General features: G+C 42.2%; 1 protein-coding gene across 4 annotated transcripts in view; it reads left to right on the top strand.

Moving 5' to 3' along the window:
* Nucleotides 1-25,124, top strand: part of CCSER1 (coiled-coil serine rich protein 1) — a 1,136,372-nt gene that overhangs the window by 527,426 nt on the left and 583,822 nt on the right. The gene's annotated exons all lie outside the window — the stretch shown is intronic.

Here is a 25,124-nt window from a genome sequence, read left to right as displayed (position 1 = left end):
ACCGTAATACACAGAGGGAAGGAAGGGTTGCATTTATAACTGGGCTTCTTGTAGTTTATTTTCTCTGCTTCTCTTAAAAATATATTATTAGTAATATATTTTTAACAATAAAATATCTGAGACTTTGCTAGTAGAGGCAAACGTTTATAAAATTTGACCTTTTTTGTACAACATGCCAGAAGATTTACATGGTGTTGCTTGGGTCTTTAACTCAAATTTTTGTTTTTCTTCATTTGAATCATTGCTCTGAGGCAGGCTGTGGATGAAGGGCTGAGTATGCAGCCTGCCTTGGGGAGAGAGGACTACCCCAGTCCTTTCTCACTGCAGCAGCTTGGGGCCAGGAGAGAAGTCAAGGGAGGAGAGCGTATCCCCCAGGTGGGGGACAGTCAGACACACAAATAGACAAACTCACTCAAATATATAGTAGATAGCTATCCTGGTTCCCATCTCTAGCCCCCTGCTGCCACCCCGTGGTCATTATATTGTATAACTGTCCCTGCTTTCCATCCCATATGCCCTGCTGCCCCCATGTGGTCATTGTGTAGCAGAGCCCTCCATAAGAACAGCCATACTGGGTCAGACCAAAGGTCTATTTAGCCCAGTAAGTATCCTGTCTGCAGACCGTGGCCAATGTCACATGCCCAAGCGGGAATGAACAGAACAGGCAATCATCAAGTGTTCCATCTCCTGTTGCCCAATCCCAGCTCTGATAAACAGAGGCCAGGGACACGGTCAGACTGATGTATTGTTTAGAGAGATGACCTGCTGAGGGGTAGGTCTCAGTAGGGGTAGCTGTGTTAGTCTGTAACTTAAAAAAAAAGCTTAAAAAATGAGTGGTCCTGTAGCACCTTGGAGACTAAGAAAAATATAGATAGTATCATGAGTTTTTGTGGGCACAACCCACTTCTTCAGCTGACTGAAGAAGCGGGTTTTGTGCCCGTGAAGGTCATGACACTATCTACTGTTTTATGAAAAACAATCCTATTCCAGGCACATACCATTTTCCTGACACAACCAAACCCTTACGTTGCTTTAAGTTATGAGAAGAGAAAACCACATATCAAATTTGGTGATCCTAGCTCTTACCGTTTAGGAGACAGACAGGCAAACTCTCTCAAATATATAATAGACTATATTATTTGATATGAAACTCATGTTTCTATAGTAGAAAAGGAAATGGTAATTTTCTTATTGAATAGAATTATACTGCAATGATAGCATGACCGTGCTGAAACTCAACCATATTATGGTAATCAAGAATCATTTTTCTGCCAAGAAATGGAGCATCAACATTTTTAAGGCTATTTACTGTTCCTTGGTCATCTTTCTGTATAATTTTTGCTGAAGGAGAAATCTTCAGAGAATACATTCTTCCTCATCGCTTCTAAGAGCTTATTGAACTGGTCAAAGAGTGTGATTGAATGACCAATAAAGGCAGTAAGTTAAATCTTGACTTCATTGAACTCCATGGGAGTTTTGCCATTGACTTGAATGGAATCAGGATTCACTCACTGTGGGTATTGAAAAAGGGCTTTAAAGTTTTGGAGGAGGAAACAAGTGGAGGACCTGTCTGACACCTGGTATAATTCTTTTTCAGAAAAATTGTTAGAGGTTTTTGAAGATTTGTTTATTACTATTATTATTATTGCTAGGCGGAAGTGGAAGGGGAAGTATGATCAGAAGCACAGTTTTATACATTCCTATTAATATAGTTGTAATTTTCTTTCCAGTGCTGCACTGTCTTCTCCAAATTAATTCATGGCCTCTTTGTTTAAAGAACCACTGTCATACTCCAACTGGTTTTTAGATTATATATTATCATCAAGCCTCTTATGCTCTTCAGTTAACTACTTTTGTTCCTATTTCTGTGGTTTATTAAGTGAGCAAACAAAAACCATAATGAAGATGCCCCATCTCCTCCTGCTCTTGCCCTAAATATGCAGATATACTGGGGAGGACTGTTCTGTTTCACTTACAAGAAGCTGAATTTGTGCAATAGGCTCACTTCAGACTGATCCCACTAAACAATTGTTGTTCAGTTCTCCAGAGGGCAGCTAGTTCATAAGCACACATACTTGTGTCTGGAACAAATTCTTCCTCAAGCTGCAAATTTGGTGGTGGTTTTATTCTTTCACTTGTGTAGCATAATCACCTTAGTTATGCCTCTAATCCCATTCCTGCTGTATGATAATACTCATATTCAAGTAATTGTAGATGTTTTATTCTTCCGTACACCTCTTTGAAACAATTGCAATAGAGCAAATACAGAATTACTCAATGAATCAGATATCCTGATTGGAAAGGAGAAAAACTCATTCTCTAGTGCTGCACATGTGTATGTACACAACAGTAATGGAAAAAAGAAATATAGAAATGATATGACAGTTTAATGACTCTTAAAAATAATCCGTTTATATTTTGAGCCTTCAGGCATTCTTAAGTGTTCTGGAGCATAGCACGTTATTAAGAGGGTTATCCAACTATGTCCAATGGACCTTTTTTCTCAGGATTTTTTTAATACAATGCCTACTGTTCTTAAGCCAAATAAGGATCATATCATTATCCATAGCTCTAGGGTTATTTCCATGTGTGTCTATCACTTTTTCTGTTATTTTTAAGAGACTCTTAGGACTTCTTCTGTAAACTAGATATCTACAAATGAGGATTAAGGAACAAACATCTTGAATGAGTAAATCAGAGGTCTCATTTCTCACTTGGTAGGACAGTAAAGTATAAAGCAGAAAAGTTACATAATCTTTTAAGAGTACAGAATAGTCTTTTTATTTTTTCTACCCTTAATCTTTAATCTGTACAAGTCACTAGGGTAAAATGTAATATGATCGTGGCAAACATGTTTGATCATGCTTACTGCAATCATTATACTGATCATCCTTAGTTCTCCTTCCCTACTACAGAGTACACTAGATAATACAATGACAACAGACTCCTAAAATTTAATGTGTGATTTAGGATGAAAATGATTAATCTGAAATTCATGTTTTACTTTTTATTCCTGCTCTTTGGTCTGAACTTATAGAAGTGCTACAACTGAAATTGTAGTTGGAATTGGTCCTGCCTAGAGCAGGCGGCTGGACTTGATGACCTTCTGAGGTCTCTTCCAGTTTTATGGTTCTATGAAATAGAGCATCGCATCCTGGGACTTCTAGCTGGTTCTTATAATGTCTCTTCTTAGCATATGTGCAACGTACTTCAGGTGCCATGTATCCAGGATTCCATCACTCAATTTGTTTTGCTGGTTGCATCATTAGCTTCACTGACTTGGGATGGGGGAGGAGAGGGGTTCCTCTAAATTTGAACAAGCTTCTCCCTATATAGTTTTCTAGAAGTTGTAGACAATGTAAACACACAGGTCACCTTAACCCTCTCCCCCTGGAGATGGCAGTAACCACTGGATATTTTCCACATGCATACATGTGTTGTAGCTGTACTCACTGATTTGAATGGTGAAAGCAGCAAGAGGGTCAGGTTTGTAGATGTGTGCACACTAGCTTAGGAGATGGGGAATACTGTAGTTTGCAAATGTCCCTGAGCTGTGATTATGAAATGAGAAAATCAGAGTTTGTCACCCCCCTTTGAGAGTCAAGGAAAGAGGAAAATTTCTACCTTGAGGCACTAATCTGAATAATTGTATTGCAAAATTTTGTCTGTCGTCTCAGTAGCAAACTGCTGGGGAAATTCCCACTGGTGAGATGGGATATGAGTGGTCTGTGGATTTAATAAGGGAAAGTATAGTTTTATATGGACTCTTGTGAGTAAGTGTGAAGTGGTTGTGAAACTTCACAGTTAAAGATCAAGTAGGAAAATCAGGGCTTATGTAGGCTGTTTATGCACACGGGGTGACATATGCCCTGATTTTCCTACTTGATCTCTATGTAACTGTGAAGTTTCACAACACACTTCACAGTTACTCACAAGAATCCATATAAAACTATACTTTCCCTTATTAAACTACAGACCACTCATATCCCATCTCATCAGTGGGAATTTCCACATCAAGACTGCCCCTGGCATTTAGCTCCACTACAGTAGAGTGAAAAGCCAGTATGTTTGGAATGTTCTGGCACATCAGTCAGAGGGGGTAGAGTAGAGAGTTACATGTGCATATGCCTTAATTCTTTATTTCTTGGTGGTGGTGGTAATTGTCGGTTTTGAGTTTCTTCTGAACTTGACATTCTGGAAGGACACAAGCCATCAGCGGGAAGCCTTAATTCTGGGTGCACCATTTTTAAGTAAAATATTATAGGTGGGGTTTTCCACCCGTTGACAGCGCTGAAGAGTTTGGGCATGTTTGACACATTCAAATCTCCACACTTCACCCCAGCATCAGCAATGTGTTCTTAATGCATAGTTTGAGCATCAAGGTTCTGAGCTCCCCATCCAGAAGGGCAAGGGCTTCCCCAGTATCTATTCCCCATGGAGGAGAGTGAGGAGATACTTCCTCTGTGTGCCCCCATTTCTAGGGGTAAGTCCCTAGTAGATAGACTGGGATCCCACAGGTCCTTGCACACTTTGAAGAAGGGAGTGAGACTCAGATACCTCCAGAAAGGCAAGCTTACCCTATATCCTAGCTCTCATGGGAACTAGGAAGAGGGACTTAGACCACTCAGATCCTGTTTCACTCCACCTAACCCCCAATGTATTAGAATATGTGTTGTACAATCTTACTTGGACACCTATGGTACATTTCTAATATGGTAAATTTGTAATCTTCCATATCTCTCTCTCAGAAGAAGAAGGTAGAATACAGAAAAAATGGGCTTGAAAAACTTTGTTTTACACAGTAGCTTATTTACACGGTAGCATATCTCAAAATGTTATGCTTTATGTTTTTTTCAATTAATTTTGAAGGAAGGAGATACATATGTCCCCTCTATTTACCTGCCTTACAAGTTGTGATCCTATTTCATTGTTTACCTAGATCTAGAGTGTGTAGGATACTTTTAAATAGTATCCCGAGAAAAATGATCCAATGGTTAGGGCACTACTCGAGTCTTAAGAGACTCGAGGTCAAGTTCTCTCTACCCTACAGACTTCCTGTGTGACCTTGGGCAATTCACTTAATCTGATGTTGCTCTATCAGGAGGGTCGGATAACTCAGTGAAGCCACACCAAGTGCATAAACATAAGAGGTTTTATTGCTAAAGCATATTACGCCTTACAGCTTTTATGCATTACTAAATATGTGCTTCTCAGCGCAAAGAAGCAGGCAATTAAGCAAGCAAGCGAGCATTCAGGCAAGCAAGGATCCAACGCTTACTCCCCTTCAGCTACCACCAGTCCCGGGCCCTCCCGTCTGTGCTCTCAAGGGCTGGTAGCAGGCGCTGCTCCAGCATGGGGAATTCCTGGGCATCCACACAGCCTAGATTCATAGGTGGGACTGACCATTCAAGCAGTGCCTTTCAGCTGTTTTATAACCTATTTCTTTCTCGGAAGCAGGAACATTCACAGGCAGATTCTAGCAAGAAGCACCATGGCTATCCCATTCCCACACATGTCCTTGGGCTTAATTATCTCACAACTTGTTTATGCAGCTAAGGAGGCCTTGAGCCAGCCCATCACCAGTTAGAAACAGCCCAGCGCCGGCTCCAGCCGAGCCACCTGCAAAAAACAGTAGGGGTAACTAACGGTCACCCGACACCTTTCTGTGCCTCGATTTCCCATCTGTAAAATGGGGGTAATATTTCTCTATATCAAGAGCATATTATGAATACATGTTTTTAAAGTGAAGTGCTTAGACTGTGTTAATAGGGCCATATAAGTGATGAGAGAGAGAGAGAATTTATAGTTCTGGGACTCTTTTAGCAGTCAGTGTCAAAAAATTTCTATTGCTCAGTATACTTTTGGTAATTCAGTGTTTGTTGTGGCTTTTTTCTCCTCCTTCACTGTTACAGCTGGAATTTCTTCCCTTCCTTGAACTAAAAAAAAAAAAAGCTTAGCTAATGTGTGTTTGCAAGTGAATCTCTGCTGCGTTTGTAACCCTGAACAATATTACTGAAGATTGTTTGGATTCCAGCTATGATGGCCGTGAATGAGATGTGACAGCTGCATGAAGTGGCCCCAGAGACCTGTGAAATTTTGTGATGAGTTGCCTTTCTATCTGTGACTAACATAAACTCTCTATTGTATCTAATATTAGGGAGAATTTTTTTTAAAGGTAATTAATACATTTAAAACCTCTTACTATAGCCGCTGATAGCTGTTCTGTCAAATATTAAGGTCAAAATTTATCTGCACTCACGCAAGTCTGAAAATTGTTGGAAATGAATTTGTGTATGAGTACAAATAATTAACTGACAATGGGAAAACTCTGGGGCAGCTTATATTTGTCACTATTTAAAATATTACTAAAATTACTTATTTATGAAAATATGCATTGACTCTTCAATAGATGGTTTTAATTTAAGCCTTTTTAGGTTTAACCTAAGGTGTAAGCCTGAAGTTTTAATTTATTTTTGAGTTATAATTGGATGCGATTCAAAGTGATCTGTTGACAGTAAGAATAGCCAGCTGCTCATTCAAGGTTATCAGTTGCCATTTCAGAAAGGGAAGCATTAATGATTTGACAGTAATTCTGACACCAGCCAACTGGGGGTTTATTGAAATTCAGGCAATTGTGAACCAGCTGTGAAAACTGACTCAGAAAACAAAATGGGAATAGAATCCTCAGAATAAAACAAGACCTCTTTCGGTGCTAGATTGTGCCAGGATCCCATCCGCACCCCCAATGTAAGCAATGTGGTTTCAAGCTAGCAGTTAAATTAATCATCTTCTGGGCAAACTTATCGTTGCAGAAATATTGATTGGCTGTGTATGGTAAATAGCCAGTTGGAATGTATGTTTTACATAATTTAAATCAAGTAATTCTGATAATACTTTGCATGTATATAATGCCTTTCATCTCAAAGGATCCCCAAACTTTGCAGAATATGTAGTGCATAAACAATGGAAAAAAATCAAGAAGCACAAAGTCAAATCATGCACAGTACATTGTACAGCAAAGGGGATAGAGGGGAATTTGGCAAAGTTTCCCAGAGGAAACCTGTCTCTCTGATAATGGTATGTTGTTCTGGTTCAGAGAGATCATTTGCTCTGACATAATCCCTATGCCAAGTAGTCCTGTGGTACTTTAGGGTATGTCTACACTACCCCGCTAGTTCGAACTAGCGGGGTAATGTAGGCATACCGCACTTGCAAATGAAGCCCGGGATTTGAATTTCCCGGGCTTCATTTGCATAAGCGGGGAGCCGCCATTTTTAAAACCCCGCTGGTTCGAACCCCGTGCAGCGCGGCTACACAGGGCACGAACTAGGTAGTTCGAACTAGGCTTCCTAGTGAAATGAGGAGTAACGGTAGTTCGAACTAGGAAGCCTAGTTCGAATTACCTAGTTCGTGCCCCGTGTAGCCACCCTGCACGGGGTTCGAACCAGCGGGGTTTTAAAAATGGCGACTCCCCGCTTATGCAAATGAAGCCCGGGAAATTCAAATCCCGGGCTTCATTTGCAAGTGCGGTATGCCTACATTACCCTCCTAGTTCGAACTAGGAGGGTAGTGTAGACATACCCTTAGAGACTAACAGAAATATAGACGGTATCATGAGCTTTCCTGGGGACAACCCACTTCTTCAAATGAGCTTGAGTCTGGTGAGCTGCTCTGAAGAAGTGGGTTTTGCCCTACTTGACACCAGACCATTTATTATCATTAAAGCTGTTAGGAATTTAATGTGTATGCACTGCACCTTTGTGTTTGACTTCCTTACGCACACACTCATAACAGGTATGTGCTTGAGCCTGAGCAGTTAGCACTCAGCTGGAGATGTGGGTATGCAAAGACCTGGTCAGAATGAGCATAAATGAGTGATGTGTGGAAATATATGCACTGAACTTCATAAACTTAGCTCTTCCTGACCTTGCGGAATAGTAAATACTTCCTTTAAAGTATCCAAATGACATTTGTAGAATGAAATGTATGGAACTCAGTTTATCTACTTCTGAAGTAAAGGTCTGAGTTGACACAAATATAATTTTAACCCATGGCTCCGAGTCTATCTAGTTCTTCCATTCCTGCTTAGGCTGCTACACCATCCACCCTGATTTGTTAAATAGAAATTAATGAAAACGGAAGATATCCCCTACCCTTGGAATAGAAATTATAGTTAGAATTGGTGATATCTCTAGAGCCAGAATGAACTGTATTAAATACACTCACCATGCACCACTGTTGCTCCTGTTGCAATGATCATAAGGAAACTACTTTATTGTGCTATTTGAAGTGTGTTATGTGACTGGCTGAATTCCTGAAAAGCTAAATTCTGTGCCCTTTTGGCTGCTGAAAAGTGGGTGACTATGCATCTTGGCTCCCTGTGATGGGGTGTTTATCCCAAACAGGTTGAAAAAGTTTGAATAGGGGTCTGACCTGAGGCCAGTTATCCCACTTGGGTGCACCTGAAGAGTGGGTCAAGACTGATTAGCAATAAAACGCAGCTGGAGGAAACAGCACTGTCCCTAGCTGTTAAGTCTCAGCTTGACAAAGCCCTGGCTGGGTTGATTTAGTTAGGTCCTCCTTCGGGCAGGGGTCTGGACTTGATGACCTCCTGGTCTCTTCCAGTCCTAGGAATCTATGATTCTAGCACTTCTGGTGCCCTATGCAGGCTTCTTCCCCCCCTCCTTCCCCCTCGGGAGAGGGAAGGGAGCTCTATGCAACTGCATATTTTGCATATTGGTAGAGATGGCTCTGGGGAGAGAGCAAAATTTGTCTCCATTAAGAGCTCATTTGGAGAAGAAAGAAGAGAGAAACTAAGCTTTCTGAGGAAGAGCCTGAATGCTGTGAAGGAGAAAAGAAAAATCAGACAGGCAGGTCCAGGAGTAAACTGGAAGTCGGATAGAGATGGAGGCCTAATAAGTTGGAGCCTGTTGGAAAGCCATGAGTAAGGGGAGGAGTGTGTAAGTCCCTGGATTGAAGGACTGATTAAACTAGGAAAGAGGAGAAGGAGCAGAAGCATGACTTGTAGCAAGGTGACTGTCTGCTGAGCTCAGGTGGATGGATAGTTTACTTCATATGCCTTTTTTTCTGGACTTAAGATAAAGGACTCTGTGGCCCCAGAGTGATCTGGCTGGAAGGCCAGCTGTTCCTACAGTTAGAGTTGGCTGAAAAAAAGTGGTTAAAACAAAGGCAAAAGGTGGTGCAATGCTATATTTAGCTGAGATAAGGCATTTGGAGGTAACAATTTAATGACTCTCTCTAACAAAGGGACCAGGGGCAGTGTTGTGCTGAACTCAGATATTTACTTAAAATATACACCACTTGAGGCAATACTTCTTGTTTTTTGTGTTCTGCAAAAATTGCGAGGATTCTCTGAGAAATTGAATGATGTTTTAAGCACCAATTCAGCAAGGTTCTTACTCGCATAACTAAAATGCTTAAAATTATGCAAGTGCTGTTACTTCTGTAGAATAACTTATGTGCTTAAACTTATGTATGTGCCTGGCCAAGCAGGCTGTAATAAGGAATCCAAACCAGAAACAGTCAGGGTGAAAGAGGGCCATCAACAAACAAAGCAGTAGGTGAGGTGGCCACTTATACAGTGATAAGTGAATGAGATATAATTGAGGAAATGAGGTGCTAATTGTTCTTATCAGCCTCTGGTAACTATTTAGACCATCTACTCACTGTTTCTCTTTTTTTCTCCCCTCCTTTTTTCTCTTTTCCCCCTTTCTTTTTTCCTTCCCCCTCCTCCTCTCCCCTTTTTTTATTTATTCTTGGATCTGGTCTTCTAATACTCCTGTCATCTGAAGAAGTGGGTTGTGCCTAGAGTTGTCAAAAATTCCGAACACCCCCCCTCTCCCCTCCCCCCAAAAAAACACCTGGGAAAAACTTTTGTTGAGGGGAAAAAAAGGGGGAGACCAAACTTGTTGAGCAAAAGAAGAAAAAAAAAAGAGGATCCCGAGAGTTGTTCAGCTTAAAAAAAAAAAAAAAAAAAAAGCATGGCCCCTTTAAGAAATGCTTTTGAGGCTTTTTGGCCCTAACAGGCGGCCGGTGGCCGTCCGTCATCTTGCCTCCCTGCTGTGGGCCAGACAGCTCCCCTGTAGAACCCGGTAAGAACCCGCGATTTTCGCCTCCTAGCCGGGAAAAAATCAGAAAATAACGGACATTTTAGGTGTCTGGTATTTTCTGATTTTTTTTTACTGGACAGGAGGCGAAAATACCGGACCGTCCGGGTCAATACCGGACACCTGGCAACCCTAGTTGTGCCCACGAAAGCTCATGATACTATCTACATGTTTTGTTAGTCTTTAAAGTGCTACTCCACTATTTGTTGTTTTTTAGGTTTTTCCTGTTACAGACTAACTCGGTTACCCCTCTGAAGCATATAATTGAGGGTTGTAGTGATAGTGTAGAAGTAAACAAATGTTGAAAGCATTATAGTGTCATATCCCTGAGTCAGGAGGTTGACTTCATTAACTGCTACCTAAGGAAAGATGTCTCTAGCTGATATATTAATTCATTTGGCAGTTTGATCAATTCTGGGAGAATTAGTACATTTTTCTGTAGGTAAGAATTGCTAAATTGGTCACTGAAATCAAACACCGGATTCCTTGAAGTTGAGAAACATTTAATAAAGTGTGGTTTTTCAGGCAGCAGCGATTTTTGTCATAGCCTTTGTGTATAATGTAGCTGTGATATATGGTAGTGATTAGAAAATTGAGATGGTTTCATGACTGTAATTTAAATTAAGGAGAAAGGAGCAGCGATATTTGTGTGTGTGTGCCTTTATTAAATAGTGTCTTCAGCAGAAAGATCAGGAAATGGGCATAGATCAGGTTTGGAGGAGCTTACATACTGTCTTCACATCATTTCTCTTCTACTTTAACTATAACTAGTGTCCTGTGAATGATTTGTGGTGATGGATCCAAGATGGGATACTCTATAGCCCCAACATCTCTTCTCAAAAATCTATGGTAGACCCGCTGACTAAGTTAATGCTAACCTTGTCAATATTATGTTAGTGAACCCTACCATGCATGAAACCCTATACGGTGGATTTTTTTGATAGGGCTGTGATGAGGTATGCCAACCCCGCATGGGAGCTGCAAGAGTTAACCTGGCTGAGAAGACCCTGTCCCCACAGCCCTGCTGGGCATGCTCCAGCTGGAGGCTAGCAATAAAAGCCTGTAGAGCAGCTGTGATTTTTGTTTTATAAAAGGTCAACTACCTTTTTGAAATAAGGCACCTGTGAGATGCATACTGTGTCTTGCTTGCAATGCTCCCATTAAGACACCTCCGGATGTTAGCCTATTTCACAATTGCATCCTATTGACTCATTCAGTTAGTGATCCACTATGATCTACAGATCCTTCTTAGCAATACACTCACCAAACCAGTTATTCTCCATTTTGTAGTGCATTTGATTTTTTCCTTTCTGAGTGTAGTACTTTGTCTTTACTGAATTTCTTCTTGTTGAATTCAGGCCAGTTCTCCAATTTGTCATGGTTATTTTGAATTCTAATACTGTCCTCTAAAGTGCTTGCAACCCCTCTCTCGCAACCTTGCATAATCTTTACATTTTTACTTTGTTATCCACGTCACTAAGGAAACTATTAGACAGTACCAGGGGCAGCATTGATCCACGAAGAACCCTCTTGGAAATGCCTTCCCAGTTTGACAGTGAAACATTGATAAGAAATTAGAAGTAATTCTTCTCTTCTACTCTGTGCTAATTAGGCCTGAAGTAGAGTATTGTGTCCAGTTCTGGGCACCACATTTCAGGAAAGATGTGGAGAAATTGGAGAAGGTCCAGAGAAGAGCAAAAAAATGATGAGAGGTCTAAAAAGCATGACCTATAAGGGAAGATTAAAAGGAGGAGTGAGAAAAAATTATTCTCAACAACTGATGAGGACAACAAGCAATGGTTGCTTAAGTTGAAGCAAGAGAGGTTTAAGTTGGACATTAGGAAAAACTTCATAAATTCCCATCAAGGGGGTTAAGCACTGTAATACATTACCTAGAGAGATTGTGGATTCTTCATCATGGGAGATATTTATCTAACCTGCTCTTAAATATTTATCAGAGATGATCTAGATCGGGGTGAGCAATATACAGTGGGCCGCCAAGCAGTTTGATATGGTCTGTGGTCCTCTCTGCTTGCCTCCGCCCCAAGGCCAATCAGGACGTGGGGGTTAGGGAGCACGTGAAGTCTCCTCCCCTCATCAGGGGTGCACGGCACCTAGAGGGAACCATCAGGCGTTCCAAACAGCTGGCATTTTTCTCTAGGCGCTGCCTGTGCCTGGTGGGATGGGGGCTGCCTAGGTCCCGCCCTCTCTGGGGCAGAACCAGCCATAGAACCACTACCTAAATTGCTGAAGTGCCCCCCCTTACAAAAATTATTGCCCACCTCTGATCTAGATTGTGCTAGGTCCTGGTTTGAGGGCACGGGACTGGACTTGATGACCTCTCAAGGTCCCTTGTAGTTCCTGAATTGGGAAGTTCTAAGAATTTTTAAATATCTGCAGGGGTGGGCTCTAGCCTTTATCTAACGGTATTCATTTTATTTTCAAGTCTAATCAACAATTGTTTAGCTCTCTTTTTTGAAAGAAAAACAGGATAAAAATAAATCACCCCATTTTATAAACACGTGGACAGATAAAATGGATTTGTGTATATGTAGTATAAAATATAAGTGATTACTTTGTTATTTAATAGCTCCAAAATCTGGAGTCTTTCAATTTTCCTCAGTGAGCTTTGGCCCGGCCCTTAGAAGAGAAATGGTTAAGGATAGATAATTAAAATGTGGATAATAGCCCTCTTTAAAAAGAAGTGCCTTGGACTATCATGGGGAAAATTAGTTTAAATTTGAAAGTCAAACTTAATATATGTGCAGTGTTGTAGAAACAATCTCTTAGCACGTTTCTCCAGCAACTGAGGTCAACTGAACTTTTTATTTTTGTTCCTTTATTTAAATATTTCATTCTCCATATGTGAAATACTTACCTTTCAAATGGTACCATAAGGTTCATTTACTGTGGAAAAAAAGACCCAAGCCTTTTGAATTTTTATACAGTTTGTATATTCCTTATTTACAATTTTATACTGTCAGCTCATTTGACAAGAGTACAATTGGCCATCTGTCTATATTTTATCCCTTGGAATGGCACTCAGCTTTGCATCCAGTTTTTGGACACAGTTTCTCTCTCAAATATTATTTTGTAGTTATCTACTGCACAGTTGGAAGTGAAAGCTTGTCACATGGAACCTTGTCAAAGTTTTTGTCTAATCGGCTATTATATTTTACAATTCAATATTGAAAACTTAGAAGGAACAAAAGAAAACTATACAGTGCTAAAAGTTAGGGTTGGGCAAAGGTGTTAACATGAAATATGAAATCTTTCAATCATTCATTCAGCAATCCTCAGGAAAACAGAATTTTCTTTGAGGGCTGAAAAAAAATCTGACTTATACAATAGTCATACATTGATCTTCTCCTCCTCCTGAATTGGAGTTGAAAGACTTGTTCTTGTGGCATTTCTGGCTTGGCCAAAAGCAAGACATTACAGATATGGAACAGGGAAGTCTGTCCTTGCAAACTTCCACCTAAATGTTTCAGATAAAGTGGTTCAGATAAACATCCAAATGTTGGTATGCACAACTGAACTTCTAAAAAGTTAGTTGTTCACCTAGTGCAATGGTGTGTAAGATAGCAGAAACTTAAAGCACATTTTTTTATCTTGACCACACCATCAATAGCCCACTTCTGTTTTCTATGTTTTGTGGGTAGATTAGTGTAAACTTAATTCAAGGACTAGTTAGTAAAAACTGATTGCTGCATGACATTCCATATCAGTTTTATTTAGTTTTACATTAATTTCTGATATCTGACTTGTTACTGTGTCATGTGGGTGAAGTGGGAGAGGTTAGTTAAACTGAAGTTTTATGATGGGAATTACCTCAGGTTTAATATGAGCAACTGTATTTTGATTTGATTAAAACACCGAAGATACCACTTTCATTTATGTGGCTTAGTGAATAAATCCACATTTGAAAATAATCAAGAATCATCTTCTGGTGATCACTGTTGGAAACCCAAGCTAGGATGTGAATTATTTTTTCCCCTATGAATTAATGCATGTTTCTCGGTGGCATGTTGTGAAAATCATTTAATAGAGCTTTCTTGAGGTTAATATGATTTAACAGGCCTTTTAGAAGGGGGTCTGCATTAGGAAGTAAGGGTATGTCTACACTACCACCCTAGTTCGAACTAGGGTGGTAATGTAGGCATACCGCACTTGCAAATGAAGCCCGGGATTTGAATTTTGTGGAACGAGGCGTACAGATAGTGCAGAATGGCTTGCTAGTTCGAACTATCTAGCCCGTGCCGCGTGTAGCCGCACGGCACGGGGTTCGAACGAGCCGGCATTTAAAAATGGCGCCGGCCGGCTTATGCAAATGAAGCCCGGGAAATTCAAATCCCGGGCTTCATTTGCAAGTGCGGTATGCCTACATTACCCCGCTAGTTCGAACTAGCGGGGTAGTGTAGACATACCCTAATAGTGTAGTCAATTAACTGATAAGCAAAAGCTCATAGGTTAATGCAATAGACTACACTCATTCCTCCCCTCCCCCCCCCGGCCAGTAAATTTTTTAGTAGGCTGTCCAGCAGTCCTGCTCAGTCCCTGGCTTTGCCGGGTCCGGGGCCTACCCCCGCTGCAGCTCTGCATTTAAAGTGGATTAGCAGCTGGGTGAGCAGGTGGCCTGTCTTAGTCCTGGCTTGTGCTGGGTCTGGGACCTATCCCTGCTGCGGCTCTGCATTTAAAGTGTATTAGAAGCCAGGCAGGCAGGCAGGCAGCCCAGCTCAGTTCCAGCTCACACTGGGTCCAGGAGCTCAGACTCCCCTTGAAAGGGCATGTTGCCTTCCTACACTGCTGGCTCTGATACAGTGTGGAGCCACAGACAGCCGGTCCACGAGAGGAGCTTGTTTTTTAAGCTGGCTCTCCTCACGGACCAGCTCCCGCCTGGCACCCACGCTGTTGCCTCTGATACAGAGGCAGCAGAGTGGAGTGGCAGGTGTACTCCTTACGAGTGGGGCCAGAGTGCACTAACCCAAAAGAATTCATGAGGTTAATCGGCTGTTCAATTAACCAATATTTAACATCCCTATTCTGCATTGCTGCTGCCTGGGTGCTGCTTCTGACATATATTGGAAATGAAAAATAAAACCATCTCATCCATTCAGGTTAATTTGTAAAGGAAGACTGTAATAATATGCACAGATGTGGGCAATGTTTCAGACTGTTTGATTGTGAAGTAAGTTGTTTTATCAACAAAATGAGCATATTGATTACTGAGGTCAGTTATTGTGTTTTAACAAAGAAAAGAAGCAGTGGGAGAACGTGGGAGGTTTAGAAGCTGTCAAAATCTACTTTTGAAAACTTAAGAATGCTATCTTATAAAAAATCTGTTGCTTTAAAACTCAGCTTTTCCCATCCTAACTCTTGTATCAAAACCCAACACTTCCAATCAAAAATAAATTATCAACACGAAGTACTTCATAATTAATAGTCTCTGGTTGCCCAAGGAGACAGCCTATGTTGTGGTTTCATGGAGTCTTATTTTGGATATTTTTTGGCTAAAAGCCAGATTCTAAAGGGTTAAAATGATATCGATTACATGGGAGTGTAGATTTGTTTTAAGTAGGAATGGCATTTGTTCACTTTGTGACAGCTTGAGAGTGTGAGATACTGAGTTTACACGGGCTCAATATGTGGCCTGCGGGTGGGAGCAAATAAAAAAATTAGTCAATATAATGGTCTTCTGTTGATATGCATTTTACTAGTTAAATTTCTGGACTGTTATTGCTCATTAAAAGTGCTGTCATATGGGTGGAAATGCGGTAAAAGTTGCATTTTATTCATATCAGCAGAACTGACTTAAATGGGACCTGTGTGTTATGTAGTCTTGCCTTAATCTTTGTATTCCTGCCATCATTGTGAAAGAAGCATTGTGCATATATTTGCATATACCCGGTATATTTGCATGTATATGCAATCACACTTAAGTTGGGGCCCTCTGCATGTGCTGTGAGTATTGTTGTGGCCCCCAGGGCTTTCAAAGTTGAGTAGCCCTGATGTAAACCATTCTTCCATGGTTACTGCAAGAGAGTACAACAAAATAACTAACTTCTCCCGACTGTGCCTCTTACACACTGACTTGTGGGCTTGAAGGGAAGGAGAATGTATACTCCTGCTTTATTCACTTTCACCTTTGAGTCTTTTTTGTCCATGACAATATTAAATAGGTATCTCAGCGTTTCATAGTGTATATGCATAATAGTGCAAAATTACCTTTAACGCATTACACATTGCAAGATTTGCTATAAAAGACTTGCCTCAAAGAATGCCACCGCTTCCGACTGAGAAAAATGAGCTATGCAAATATTACTGTAATATCTGCAATTACATATGGCACTATTGCATCCAGGTCTTTTTCATTCCTCCCTTGAATTTAGCTTTTAGTTGACATTTTGGTTACTGATTCAGTTGTAGCAATGGTGAACTGAATTATTCTGCTGGAGAAAGTGATGTGTATAGACATATTTTAACAGGGTTCTCATTTCTTCTTTCACTTGATGATGATGATGATTGTGACTACACCAGGGAAGGATAAATGGTCTTGAGGTTAAGGCATCACTCCTCTAGGGTTCTAGAAAATAAATCCCTCATTCTCCGTCTCTTCCAGAGATTCCTTTAGAACCTTGGGCAAGTAACCTAACCTTGTGTTTGCTTCCCATCTATCTTACGGAGGTAGTGGGGAGGACATAGTGAAAATAACTATTTCCATTGTGATAAGTACCCAAAGAGTGTATCTCTCAAGGAAGAAATCAGAAGGGAACACCATCTACTGGATGGCATGGGATGAGTAGTCCTAGGAATAGGGGTTCCATGACCACCACCACCACCCAAAAAAAAGATGGGTGGTGGTGGTTGGGGACTCTCTCCTAAGAGGGACGGAGTCATCCATCTGCCATCCAGACCTGGAATCTCGAGAGGTGTGCTGCTTACTGGGAGCTCGAATTCAGGATGTGACTGAGAGTATTATAAAACTGATCAAATCTTAGGATCGCTACCCCTTCCTGCTTCTTCATGCGGGAACTAACGATACGGCCAAGAATGACCTTGAGCAGCTCACTACAGATTATGTAGTGCTGGGAAGAAGGATCAAAGAATTGGAAGCACAAGTGGTGTTCTCGTCCATCCTCCCCGTTGAAGGAAAAGGTCTGGGTAAGGATCGTCGAATTGAGGAAGTAAATGCATGGTTGCACACATGGTCTTGGAGAGAGGGCTTTGGTTTCTTCGACCATCAGACTCTGTTGTGGGCACAAGGATTGTTAGGAAGAGATGGGATCCACCTTACCAAGGGAGGAAGGAGCATCTTCGTGAGCAGGCTTGCAAACCTAGTGAGGAGGGCTTTAAACTAGGTTCACTGGGGGACTGTGACCAAAGCCCTGAGGTGAGTGGGAAAGTTGGATTCCGGGAAGAAATGCAGAGAGGAACGAGCAACAAAGAAGGACCCCTGATTGGAATGAAGAAGGTAGTGCAAACAACTAGTTATCTAAGGTGTTGGTACACGAATGCAAGAAGCCTGAGAAACAAACAGGAAGAATTAGAGGCCCTGGCCCAGTCCAAGAACTACAATTTGATTGGGATGACAGAGACTTGATGGGATGACTCGCATGACTGGAGCGCTGTCATGCAAAGGTATAAACTGTTCTGGAAGAAAAGGTGGGGGGAGAAAAGGAGGAGTTGTCCTGTATGATTGCTCAGAACTCCAGTATATAGAGGGAGTAAAGCCTGTTGAGAGTCTATGGGTTAAGTTGTGCAAACAACAGCCGTGATGTTGTCAGGGCCGGACTAAGGGGTGGGCGAGCCTGGCAGCTGCCTGGGGCGCCTACCAATGGGGGGTGCCTGATGGCAGCTGTAAGGGGCGCACGGTGTCCCTTATAGCTGCCATCAGGCACCACGTGCCCAGCTCCCGCAGCGCCGCCCCCCCATCCTTGTAGCACCGGCCAGCAGCGCCCTTCCTCCCATGGCCACGGGGCCTTTCACGGCCAGGCGCTGCGCGCCAGCAACGGTGGCCGACCTGGGCTGGCAGCACATGCACCGTACACCCCGGGGGCAGGCCCCGGGCTGCGCACTAGTGGCTGGGCTGGGCAGCACCTGTGCTGTGTGCACCGGAGGTGGGCCTGCGCATACAGGGCGCCCAGGGTGCCAAAATGGCTCGGGCCGCCCCGCATGTTGTGGTTGGTGTCTGCTACAGGCCGCTGGATCAGGTAGATGAGGCTGTCTTCAGACAACTGAGAGAAGCTTCCAGATCACAGGCCCTGGTTCTTATGGGGGACTTTAATCACCCTGACATCTGTTGAGAGACCAATACAGTACACAGACAATCTAGGAAGTTTCTGGAGACAGTTGGGGATAACTTCTTGGTACAAGTGCTGAAGGATCCGACCAGGGGCCATGCGCAGCTTGACCTTCTGCTCATAAACAGGGAGGAACTAATAGGGGAAGTAGAGGTGGGTGACAACCTGGGAAGCAGTGATCATGAGATGGTAGATTTCAGGATCCTGATCAAAGGAAGAAAGGAGAGTAGCAAAATACACATCCTGGACTTCAGAAAAGCAGACTTTGACTCCCTCAGAAAACTAATGGGCAGGATTCCCTGAGATGCTAACATGAAGGGGAAAGGAATCCAGGAGAACTGGCAGCATTTTAAAGAAGCCTTATTGAAGGCACAGGAAGAAACCATCCTGATGCGCAACAAGAGAAGCAAATATGGTAGGAGGCCAGATTGGCTTACCGGGGAAATCCTTGGTGAATTTAAGCACAAAAAGGAAGCTTACAAGAGGTGGAAACTTGGACAGATGACTAGGGAGGGGTATAAATATATTGCTCGAGAATGCAGGGGAGTTATCAGGAAGGCGAAAGCGCAATCAGAATTGCGACAAGCAAAAGATGTAAAGGGTAACAAGAAAGGTTTCTACAAGCATGTTAGCAAGGAGAGGGTGATCAAAGAGGGTGTGGGGCCCTTACTGGGTGAGGGAGGTAACCTACTGACAGATGATGTGGGGAAAGCTGAAGTACTTAACGCTTTCTTTGCTTCCGTCTTCACAGACAAGGTCAGCTCCCAGACAAATGCACTACGTGATGCAATATGGGAAGAAGGTGGACAGCCCTTGGTGGGGAAAGAACAGGTTAGGAACTACTTGGAAATGTCATTGCAGAGCCTTTGGTCATTAACTTTAAAAAGTTGGGGAGATCGGGAGAGATCCCGGATGATTGGAAAAGGGCAACTGTAGTTGATGCCCATGTTTAAAAAAAGACAAGGAGGATGATCCAAGGAACTATAGACCGGTCAGTCTTACCTCAGTCCTCGGAAAAATCATGGAGGGGATCCTCAGGGAATCAATTTTGAGGCACTTAGAAGAGGGTGAAGTGATCAGGAATAGTCAACATGGATTCACGAAGAGCAAGTCATGGCTGACCAATCTGATAAGCTTCTATGATGAGGTAACTGGCTCTGTGGATATGGGATGTGCTAAAGTCAGTGGATGTGATATACCTTGACTTTAGCAAAGCTTTTGATATAGTCTCCCATAATATTCTTGCCAGCAAGTTAAGGGAGTATGGATTGAATAAATGGACTGTAAGATGTATAGAAAGCTGGCTAGAAGGTCGGGCCCAGTAGGTAGTGATCCATGGCTCGATGTTAGGTTGGTGGTCGGTTTCTAGTGGAGTGCCCCAAGGATCGTTTCTAGGACCAGTTTTATTCAACATCTTTATTAATGACCTGGATGAGGGGATGGATTGCACCCTCAGCAAGTTTGCAGATGACACTAAGCTATAGGGAGAGGTAGATATGCTGGAGGGCAGGGATAGGGTCCAGAGTGACCTAGACAAATTGGAGGATTGGGCCAAAAGAAATCTGATGAGGTTCAACAAGGAGAAGTGTAGAGTCCTGCACTTGGGACGGAAGAATCCCAAGTATTATTACAGGCTGGGGACCAAATGGCTAAGTAGTAGTTCTGCAGAAAAGCACCTGGAGATTACAGTGAAGAAGAAGCTGGATATGAGTCAACAGTGTGCCCTTGTAGCCAAGAAAGGTAATGTCATATTAGGTTGTATTAAGAGGAGCATTGCCAGCAGATCCAGAGGAGTGATTATTCCCATTTTTTCGGCTCTGGTGAGGCCACATCTGGAGTATTGTGTCCAGTTCTGGGCCCTCAAGTACAGAAAGGATATGGACGCATTGGAGAGGGTCCAACGGAGGGCGACCAAAATGATTAGGGGGCTGGAGAATATGACCTATGAGAAGAGGATGAGGGATTTGGGTTTGTTTAGTCTCCAGAAGAGAAGAGTGAAGGGGGATTTGACAACAGCCTTCAACTTCCTGAAGGGAGGTTCCAAAGAGGATGGAGAGAGGCTGTTCTCAGTAGTGACAGATGGCAGAACAAGGAGCAATGGTCTCAAGTTGTGATGGGAGAGGTCCAGGTTGGATATTAGGAAAAACTATTTCACTAGGAGGGTGGTGAAGCACTGGAATGGATTACCTAGGGAAGTAGTGGAGTCTCCATCCCTAGAGGTGTTTAAGGCTCGACTTGACAAAGCCCTGGCTGGGTTGATTTAGTTGGGAATGGTCCTGCCTAGAGCAGGGGGCTGGACTTGATGACCTTCTGAGGTCTCTTCCAGTTCTATGGTTCTATGATTCTATGGTGGAATCTCCATCCCTAGAGGTTTTTAAATCTCCGCTTGACAGGGCCCTGGATAGGTTGATTTAGCTGGGATTGGTCCTGCCTTGGGCAGGGGGCTGGACTTGACAACCTTCTGAGGTCTCTTCCAGCTCTATGATTCTATGAGTGTAGCAGGATCAGATGTAGGCAAGTAGGTCATCAGCTAGTGGTGTGAAGATATTTTGCCAGATAAACTTCTGGCATAAGTGGCTGAATCTCCATTTCCGTGAATGTACTTGGATGTAATTGTGACAGTAGCAAACGTGGTATATTATCTTCTGTATTTCCATACACTACTTATCCACTAAGAGCTGGCATCTGAATTCCATTGGTGGCTTCTTAAGCCTCCGTCCTGACCTAGCGCATACAAAATGCTGGTTGCCTGATTCCTGCCACATACCCGAAGTGGGGAGAATTAGAGGAAGCCTGTGTTACTACTTCCATTGTTTCTTCCTTCCCCCACCTTGTCCACAGCTTTTTCCCATATTTTCCTAAAGTAACACAATGGGGACTAACTTTGTAGCGGTGTTTTGCTCCCTGTAATTTGTGCTGGTGAACTTTGGAGTGACTCCTATGTCCATAATGCAAAGCTTCTTGGAGTCAATGGGGGTAGTTTTCTTTTTGACTTCAGTGGACTTTGGATCAGCAAAATGCTGCTACAGGACAGGCCTTGTTTGTGAGTATCTTTCTCTGGAAAGTGAGGTAAAAGCCTGAAGATTCTTCTGTTTTCAATGTGCCTTGCTGCTTACCTTGTCTCTCTTGATTTTGTTCTCCATTGTTTTGATGGAGGGAACAGCTCTTCTGAACATCATTCTTGCTTAAGTACAAAAATCAGTGATGAAGCATTTTAGCTGAAAACTACATCTGAAATGGAAATGGTGTGCTACCTCTTTACCCATCTATTATAGTATACATCATAACAATTCATAGAGGCATCTGCATTCTGTAAAAATATCTATGCAATGCCATGCTTAATTAGGGCACATGTTAGCTCACTTACCATGGAAAGAACAAAAATGAATCACTGGAGTCACTAGGGGAGAAAGATAGTGGAAATGCTGCAGGAGAGAGGAGGAGGGATGCCTTTAAAAGAAAAGAAAAAGGCTTTATATGCAAGCTACAAAAGCAATGTTGGTATAGTTTTCTGAGGTTGCTTTATGTTACTACCAGAACGCTGCAGACATGTTTCATTGAAATGCCTTTTTACTTTTTGCTGACTGTAAATATGATTATAGAGGAGGAGCTTAATCAAGATGTCAATAAAGCTTGTGAAAAGAGGTACTACCTTGGGAACCAGGAAATTGGAATCTCCTTTACATTATTTTTGCACTGTGTCAAGTTTTGTTTCAAGGACAGTTTTAGGAATAGGAAAACACTGGCCTGCATGAACTTACACTTCTGCCAATTTGCGATGTCTTGCCATCCTGCAAATCTTAGCCTAAGTGGCAGGGATGGGAAAGCTCGGAGTTCAGCATGGCAGTATGTAATACTAAGCACAAGAGAGAGGGTAAAGCAAATAGTATGATTATGTATCTTGGCATCAATTAATATTATTTCTCTGTCATTTTGGAAGGCAAAAACTTCAGGATATCTCAGGCCAGCACTGTGTATCTTGCAAGACTGCAGGTCATTTCAGGCTACTGAAGAATGTTTCATGCTCTCTAAATTTATTTGTTTTGGTCAGATATCTGAGATGTTGGAATTATTTGGCACTGCCTTATTGTCATAGTTTTCTCTATCCTCTTTCTCCCTCAAATGCTGCCATAATGATAAAGACTCATATGCTCAGATGAACCTAAGTGGTACAGGTGTGAAGGACTGAGCCCACAATATCACCAGCTGGTTTAAACTGGGAAGACAAGGCCTTGATAATAACTGCTTGGGTCCTGAGAAAGTATCATAACCAATCTGTTTTGTGCATTAGAGGAGTGAGCAAAGAGCACTTATGGTGCGGAAATAAACAAGTTGGTTAATGATTCTGCTGGATAATGTTAACGCTTAATAGTGGAATTTTATGGGGGGCTTTATGATTCCAACAACATTTATTTCTCTCATGTGAGCCCTCTTACACGCGGTCTGAGGTAGATTGTAAGAACAGTGCCCAGTCAGCTGAAGTGCCTACGTAACTTTTAAACACTTGTTGTAAAATGGCTGCTTTGAACAAATATAAAGGCTGGGGTTGGAAATAAGTCTGTCTATGAAATGATCCGGTGATTATGCACTTGGGAGTTCCCATGTACCACCATATTACTTTATTCAGTATCCGCCTATGACTCGTTTCAGGAGAATTTCAGCCCCAGAAGAGAACTCCTGCAGATATCAGGCACACACCTACAGAGATGGCAGTATATTACAAAACATATATGAAATTAGTTCTGCTGGTGTGGTGCATAGTGATGTTCCTTTGCCTATGGATGATTGAGGCCCACAGTGATGTTCTGTGATGCACAAAATAGTGTTTTCTTGCATGTTTATCCTCCAATCTCTATGGGTATGTCTACACTACCCCCCTAGTTCGAACTAGGGGGGTAATGTATGCATACCGAACTTGCTAATGAATCCTGGGATTTGAATTTCCCGGGCTTCATTAGCATAAATCCGCGCCGCCATTTTTAAAAGCCGGCTAGTGCGAACCCCGTGCCGCGCGGCTACACGCGGCACGGACTAGATAGTTCGGATTAGGCTTCCTAATCCGAACTATCTGTACGCCTCGTTCCACGTACAGAAGCCTAATCCAAACTATCTAGTCCGTGCCGCGTTTAGCCGCGCGGCACAGGGTTCGCACTAGCCGGCTTTTAAAAATGGCGGCGCCGGCTTTATGCTAATGAAGCCCGGGAAATTCAAATCCCGGGCTTCATTAGCAAGTTCGGTATGCATACATTACCCCCCTAGTTCGAACTAGGGGGGTAGTGTAGACATACCCTATATGATTAGATAACTTCACTTTCCCTTGTACTCAGTGTGGACATGCATGTTTAGTACCGGAGCCTGTACAATGACCCACTCAATGACTATGAGGCTGGCATAAGTATTTTTCATAGCAAATAAGCAGCAGTGTCATAATGCACACATTAACAGTTGGGGGAGAAGAGGAGCGGATGCTCGGGGGAGCCAATTTAAAAGCTAGTTCCTTCCAGCTCCATGGGAGGGAGCAGGGGTACCACGGTGGCATTTCACCTTTGAAATGTACAAGAATCCCTGCTGGGACTCTTATGCATTTCAAAGGCGGAATGTTGTGCGGCACTTCTGCCTTTGAAATATAGCAACAGCTGGGCCAGCTTTTGATTAGTTTTAAAGTGGAAGTGCCCTTATTGACTATTTGATTAGTTGATTAATCTAATTTTAACATCTCTTACTGGGATATCCGTCTGTGTACGATGAAGTAATTAATGTGTACATCTATATGGGGAGTTCATCTCATGGCTGAGTGACCACTACCACTACCTTTTGGGATAGGAACATTGCTCTTAAGGTGCTATGGTGTGATGAACTTGGTGTGTGTTTCAAATGCTGAACATGCCTCAATCTTCTTTATCATCAGGAAAAAGAGAAACATTTTGTCTATGAAAATACTGTGATTTCTAGAATGTTAGTGTTTCAGTCAGGTACATTTCAAGCTAGACTGGAAATAAAATAGAGGGCTCTGTTGGAGAAAGAAGTCTATGTATAATTTCCTGATTGTTTGTCGATAATACTGCATTGGGCACTCTGAGAAATGTCTCAAAAGACATTACAGTTGAAAGAGAAGCCTTTACAGAATGCTTCTAACAAAGTTAAAACATTTGTTTTACTTAGGTTGAACATTAATGAGCAGTGAAGCACATCTACTTTGAATGCCATGGAGGTTTTTATCTTACTAGACAGCCATTTTGGGTCAAGCTGAAAGCATCAACTAAATGCATTTATTTAATTATTTTATTTCCCTGCATGATTTTACGTTGCATCAGGAAGACCTTATTGTAGGTATTATTCAGGTTTTTGTTTTGTTTTCGTTTTCTATCAATACTGGGTAATGTCTTAGGTTGGCATCTTTTCATTTTTCAGTACATTAACATTAAGTGCAGTATACTATAACTTCAGACCACACACACAAAGACATGTGTGCACCTACACACTTTCTGCCAATGTGTACCAGGACTCTGTACCCATTTCAGTAGAAAGGGCAAGGTGCTTGACTTTTAACTTTTTTTTGTAATTGGGTTCTGTTTTGGCTAAAAAGACTGCAATGAGGTGTCACATTTTTTATTCCTGTATTGAAAAAAGGGAGACTGTGATGGTGGTGGTGGTTGTTGTTGTCTACTTTTGTCCCTTGAGTACTTACTTTATTACA

Source organism: Pelodiscus sinensis, chromosome 4, assembly GCF_052426305.1.
Source record: "Pelodiscus sinensis isolate ZL-2025 chromosome 4, ASM5242630v1, whole genome shotgun sequence".
In the NCBI taxonomy this organism is placed as follows: Eukaryota; Metazoa; Chordata; order Testudines; family Trionychidae; genus Pelodiscus; species Pelodiscus sinensis.
Note: the sequence above shows the minus strand (reverse complement) of the source record. Positions and strands in the feature narration are given on the sequence as shown.